This window comes from Athene cunicularia (assembly GCF_003259725.1).
Source record: "Athene cunicularia isolate RWA chromosome 2 unlocalized genomic scaffold, athCun1 chr2_part1, whole genome shotgun sequence".
Lineage (NCBI taxonomy): Eukaryota > Metazoa > Chordata > Aves > Strigiformes > Strigidae > Athene > Athene cunicularia.
In genome coordinates, this window is record NW_020799095.1 from 68,520,009 (window position 1) to 68,526,813 (window position 6,805).

The 6,805-nt window shown below is 33.7% G+C and overlaps 1 long non-coding RNA gene across 1 annotated transcript in view; it reads left to right on the forward strand.

The window, feature by feature from the left end:
• The window catches only part of LOC113476818, an 84,529-nt gene extending 78,222 nt beyond the window's left edge, over nt 1-6,307 (forward strand). The window contains exon 3 of the long non-coding RNA XR_003397790.1: nt 6,255-6,307. This is a non-coding gene — a long non-coding RNA (uncharacterized LOC113476818). The remainder of the gene's footprint in view (nt 1-6,254) is intronic.
• Nucleotides 6,308-6,805: the final 498 nt, after the last annotated feature.

Below are 6,805 nucleotides of genomic sequence, written 5' to 3' on the forward strand. Positions count from 1 at the left end.
CCTCCCCTCCCCACACTGTCCTGTGCTGAGAAATTGCAGTTTTTTCAAGTTTCAATAATTTATTAGAACTGATCAGCACTCAGTAACCTGTGTTGAGGATTTTGACCACACCTAGTTCATGATGAATGTGTGTGCATCCTCACATCACAGAAAACATGAACAAAAAGGAAACTTGTTTAAAATAGAGACAAAAGCTTACTTTTGGCTAGTAAAGGTGATTACTTCCTTTACAACCTACAAAATATATTCACAGGTGAAGATAGTCTAGTGTGAACTGTCAACATCTGTCTTGCCAGTAAAGAGGTCTTTGACCTCCAGAACTCTGAAACATGTATTACAAAGTAAAAATAACATTTTAAATCAAAACTAAAAGGGAGAAGGGATTTTCTTCAGTCACTATTACTTTTAATCTTTTCTACAGCAGTTTAGTACTTTAAGCATGCAAACTAATCCGAATGTCCCATTACAACAGCTCTTTTTTATCATACTTCATTTTGGCTTTGATAAATGCAATATTGACTCATTTATTTGTGTAGGCGCAACTGTCCCTTGGAAGACTGCAGCTGTGAGGTATGATGCAGTTATTAATATGGAGGGTGTCATGGTGGTCCCTGATGGGCTAAAAGTGCTGTGGAATTTAGATCTATTCCAGGTATTCCCAAAAGATCTATTGGAAGATTCTCATTTGCCCCAAACTTTACAAGCAGAATAAAGAGACATTATTAAATATTCTTTTCATCTAGGACATGGAAGTTTCCCTGACTCCTCTGACTGATGGCAGTGGAAGAGCAGGACACTTTGTTTTAACACCTGTATAAGACCAAGTAACCATCATCTCATGAACTGCTTTATTTTTGAGTTGGTGTGGGTTTTGTTGGGGTTTTTATTTGTTTTTCTTTAGCTCACACTTTGATAAAAATAGGATAGAGAAATTGCTCTCTTACTTTTCCCATTCCCTTTCTCACTGATGACATAAACTTTTTCATTAAAGCATGGATTAGTCATAAATTTTGACTTGGTGTCCTTTGTAGTGCTCAAGAATATCCAGAATGCTGCTACACAATTTATTCCTGTAGCTTGTTCCCATTTTGATATCAGCCTTCATTTTCTCTCTGTTTTCTGATTCCTTTTCTTCTGTCACATCAAATGTAATCTAGTAGTCTCTACTGTCTCTAAGCATGATGCCAGCCAAAAAACCCCAACAACAAAAAAACACACTTAACAGTCATTATCATGCAGTTGTGAAAAGTCTACTGCTTAGCACACTGACAATATAAGGTCATCATTTCCTTTAACTCTCTGTCTGTTTGCTTATATCCATCTAGTTGTCTTTTGCCCCGTACTTAATTTGAAAGACCTTTGGAGCCATTTGAAGATCAGTAAAGTTCAGCCATGGACATTACAGCAATGAAATTAATAAGTATTAATATTAATCTCTTGAATCAGATAGGTAGCATGAGGCTATGTGAGAAGCTTTTAGATCTAGATGGACCTACAACACTTCCAGTACTGCTGATAAAGGAATACTTACTGTATAAAAGACTGTACTCAAAAATAGATTTATTTCCAGTCTTCTTTCACTTTTTTTTTGAATGATGTCAGCAGTAGTGTTGTAAATTAAATAAAAATATTGAAATTAAAGCACTAAGCATAGTTAAACTTCAGACTACTGGCTAAAATCATGCTAAAATCATCATATAACTAAGCATGTGCTTAAGCAAGTTCCCTGTGCAACAATGAGATGCAACCACAGAGAGAGCTACTCAAGCACAGGAGAAGTACACACTAGGTACAGTAGGTTTTTGTTGTTTTGGTTTTGGTTTTTTTTTTCCGTTAAAACTAATGTCCGAAAGTCCTCTCTTTCGAGTTATCTATTAACATTGATACATTTAATTAAAATATATAAAAACTAGTGGATTTGCATAGCCATGTGGTTGAAATTTACAAATCTCTATAGGCAAATTTATGTTTCAAAACTGCTGAGGCTACTTTTTGACATCTTTTAGCATCATTGTGGGTCTGACCTCAGAGAGGTAATAATCTTTACAATGAAAATAAGCAGTCTTAGCATATTTGATGAAAAATGTTTGCTCATCTGAAAGTCATATTTTATATGTTTTGTGCCTGAAACTGGATACAGCCCTTTTTCTATTTGTGGCTCCTTTATAAGAATAATTAGCATGACAAGGAAGGAACTATTCATTCATCAAGCTGTTCCTCATAAATGTTTTCATTTCATAGGGATAACAGTTCCCTTCTGAAAAGAATTCTTCAGTGATACTTCAATTAAGTTGAATGCTGTAACTAGGAAAAGTTCCATTTTTATACAAGAAGACCGAATTGCAATTTAGATTTCTTCGTTATTGATTATAATATGTTATCTGGAGAGTTTGTTCTGTGAAGCTTAAGAGTGTACCACTACTAATCTTTTCCACTTGTTTCCATGGCTGGCACAATATCATTGTCGTTCAAAAAAGCTGTGCTCTATCTTCCTTGAACAAATCTTTAAAAAATGCTTGAAGATTTGAAATGGATTTGGTATTATATATGTCCTTATCTGCCAAAAGCTTATGTACTAGTGAAAATGTATTTTAATGACAATACAGGGCTGATTGAGTTTGATTTTAATATTAGGTTAAAGGAAAAGACAGAGGAAGAATATTTCATACTTTCCAGTGAATGATTTGGGCATTAAAAAACATACAGAATATTCTTAACACCCACTGAAGACACTGAGAGATAAGACTGCTTAACCCCATAGGAAGAACAATCATCAGCTGGATTGTCTATTCTTATCCTTTTCTTTTTATTCCTTCCCAAGTTACTGCTCAGTGAAAACCTGGTCTTCTTTTGGCATTTCTTAGCCCACATCTTCAAAAATTATTAGGATAAAATCTCTCTTACTTCCTCAGAATAATGTAGATTAAGCAAATTCTCATTAAAATTAAACTACATTCTCATTAAATAAACTAAAAAGTCTTAATTTCTGATCCTTATGAATTAAAAAAAAAAAGTTTCCTGCATTTATAGGAGGTTAAAACTTCACATAGGCCTTGAGTGAATTATCTGAAGTATTTTTCTCACTCTTGTACTGTATTATTTTTTACTACTGTTTCACCTAACCTACTATTTTCAGTATCATCCATGACCTTTCTAGCCATTTTTTTTTCTTGATAGGAAAAAAAAAAAAAAGTAGTGAAACATTTGCTGTAGGCTGTATAATCTTTATGAGGAATTGAATAGGCTTCAGACACTTTCTCTTTTCTGATTACATGATGTTGTGCTGTTCTGTTTACAGGACAGGTGTAATGAAAGATAGCATCAGTTATTCCCAGCTTTATTAAAAATATATATATTTTATTTTGTAAGTGGGAAGAGAGTGGGTTCATCTAATCTTCACTGGGATTTGGTAATCTAAAATTATTGAGAACATTGTAATTTGTTTTCCTTTACCGCTTTTATTTATTTATTATTATATTGCAAATTTACACATTTGTTGCTAAGATGATAAGAGTGTAGCACATAAAGAGAGAATGGAGGTTCAGCGGAGTGCTTGGATGGGAAAAAATAAACTATAGAGGGGTTTTTTTTGATTAAGATAGAGTATGATTGTTCCAAATCCTAGCACAATTGGACTGTAATAAATACATTTTAATGATACCTTACTTCCTGACAAGAAGAAAGGAAGTGTAATGGTACGTTTTTCAAAAAGCAGTACTGAAAAATCTAACTGTAAATTATTTTTCCATATATTTACAAGTCAATTAATAATTAAATTGATCAAAACATACTTTCCGATGAGAGTAACCTAAATCAGCAGAAGAGAACTGAGCACAAAAATCAGACATCAAAAGAGATTAAAAAAAAATGACAAGTCCACCTAGTAGTCAGTTCTCCAGGGTAATTTTAAGACAGCAAGGAGTATACCCTTTGGATTCTTTGTGGAAACTATTTCCCTTATGTTATTTGTAAAACTGCTGCTAATTACCTAAGAAAATGTAATGAAACTGAGCCTAATTAATAATCAGGACTATTACCTTTCTTCAGTTTATGCCATTTCAGGAGCCTTGAGAATAACAAACACACCTGAAAATCAATTTGTTCTCTTATACTTTGGCTCAAAACATATTAAAACTTATATAGATACTGTTATACATCAGAAAAAAAAAATATTAGACTTTCTATATCATTGTCACTGAAAAGATAGTTTAGTAGAACAAATAGAAATATAAACAAATATTCCTGATTCCAAAGACTTAAATACAGATGTTGAAAAATGGAGCATTTGGCTTAGTAGCCTTATTTTAAGAGTTGGTCAGGCTATTTAAATAAATAAATAAATAAATAAATAAATCAGTCTGAAGCCTTTCAAGTAATAGCTAGTTAAATAAAAAGGGGGAAAAAAAATCCTGAAGTACCTACAAACATTCACATGTTCCTCCCAGTACAAGAAAGTACTGGTCATCATATGTGGTCTGCTTGCTATGAAATGTCTTTGACATTTCAAAACTACTTCTTCAAAAAGCTGTCATGAAATATACTGATAATTCTATAACTATATATAAACATTGAAGAAAAAAATAGACCTATCATCCCCTAACAAGACCCTGAGTTATCTCTATACTACAATTAATGCCTAAGGAAAAATGAAGCATTTATCCATTTCTTTCTTTTTGCAGAGATACTACACAAATGTTATATCTTTAATGCAGAATGCAACATCCAATCACTAAACCCCAAATATATAGAAATTAAACTAGCTTTGTTTTTAACAAATAAGATAATTATGTAACAAGGGAATCTATACCTTTTTGCAGTACTTTATGTCTTTGTATGAAGTTTAGATATCTTTAGCTTCCTCAAACACATAGTCTAATTTAGGCAGAAAAAACGAGGTATTCATATAGGAAGGATTGTATCATACAGGAAGGATGATTTGACAATTATTTTTGTCTAAAACTGATTTAAATGTTTAGAATTTATGAAGATCACCAAAGACTATTTTTTTCATCTGGATGAAAAAGTGATTGATTTACAATGCAAATTTTTTAAAAAATCAAATAAAAATACTTATATTTTAAAACTAATTTCAATTTTATATAAGAAATATTTTTAATTTAAAAAGCCTTGTATTATTTTGTGCTTGCACTTTGATACTCACACCTATAGAATGACCAAGGTGAGGACCTGAGTTGTTATAATAGTTTACAAGGATTCTTTTTTTCCTTTTGTTTTTCCCTTTTTCTCACAAAGTTATGAAACTGGTTAAAAGAGAAGGAAATAAAGCTAAAATCCAATGCAGTCTGACTAAGACAATTCTCTGTATTGCCAAAAGAAAAAAAAAACACAAATGTAGACACAAGAAACAGATTTAGAATATAATAAAAAATAGCAAACTGAAAATTTATATTTGTGATGTTAATTCTGCTTTGAGTTTTATTTGTGTAATAATATTGAGTGTGAAAACTGCAATTTGCATTTTGAATTTTTTATGGGGAGCAGCTCATTTTTGCTCAAGTGTCCAGCCTTTTGTTCTGAAGGTCTCTTATTCCTGGTCAGAATTTATTTTACTAATCATTCCAAGCAATTACTGTGTATTGAAAGGAACAGAAAGTCTGCAGACAAGAATGTAATGCAAACTCACTATCTTATGTTTCGCCCATTAAGTTTTAATTTTTACTTTTTAATTACAGAGCTCAAGCCCACTCTGTTTTCTGTAGTCTTCACCTTTTATTCTCTTTGTGATCTTTCCCCTATAAGCTGATGTACTCTTTCTCATCTAACAGAAGTGATTTCAGAAACTTCATATTAAACTCTATAAACTTAAAAATAATTGTCTCTTATTTCCCCTTTAATTTCTGGGTGCAGCAGACATGTTCTTTAATGTGCTGGACTTCTCTCTCACATTGTGGCTATGGACCATTTCAGTGTCAACAGAGCCTGTTGTTTTTCCCATACTATGTCTCCCACTGGTGGTCTCTCTTAAAGTTCGTATGTGTTCTTGTTTTGTGTGAAACGGCGGTATTGCATCCATAGTAATCCCATGTTAGACACTTCCATTGTCTTAGTGAAGGTCCAAATTAGAGAAACTTTCCAAAAACATTTCTCTTAAATTATGGGCTCAAAATGCTGAGGCAGTAAAGCATCCTCAACACACCTACTGTTCTGTAGAGATCATGGTTTATTGCTCATTCTTCCAGTGATGGGTTCTCTGTTCTGAATTTGGTTTGCATTTGGTTTATAGGATAATTCAGGTTTAAAGGGACCTCAGGACATCACTAATCCAACCTTCTGCTCAAAACAAGGTCAAGTTGCACAACTGCACTCTGCATAGCCTACTTGACCATTCTGGTAGTGAAAAATTTTCTCATGAACTGTTTCTTAAATTTCTGTCTCTTCGGTCTGGCTGAAGTGGAGTTAATTTTCCCCACAGCAGCCCTCACAGTGCTGTGCTTCGTGCTGGTAGCTGTAGGTGTTGATAACGCACCAGTGTTTTGGTTACTGCTCGCACAGCATCAAGGCTGTCTCTCCAACATCCCCCCCTCACCCAGTAGGCTGGGGGTGGGCAAGATCTTGGATGGGGACACAGCCAGGACAGCTGAACCGAAGAGACCCAAGGGATATTCCACACCATATGACATCTGCCGAGCAATAAAAGCTAAGAGAAATGAGGATGAGGTGAGGGGGGCATTCATTATTATGGTGCTTGTCTTCCAAAGCAACCACTATGCATACTGAAGCCGTGCTTCCTGCAAAGTGGCTGCATATTGCCTGATTTTGGGAAGTAGAGAATAAATCTTTTGTT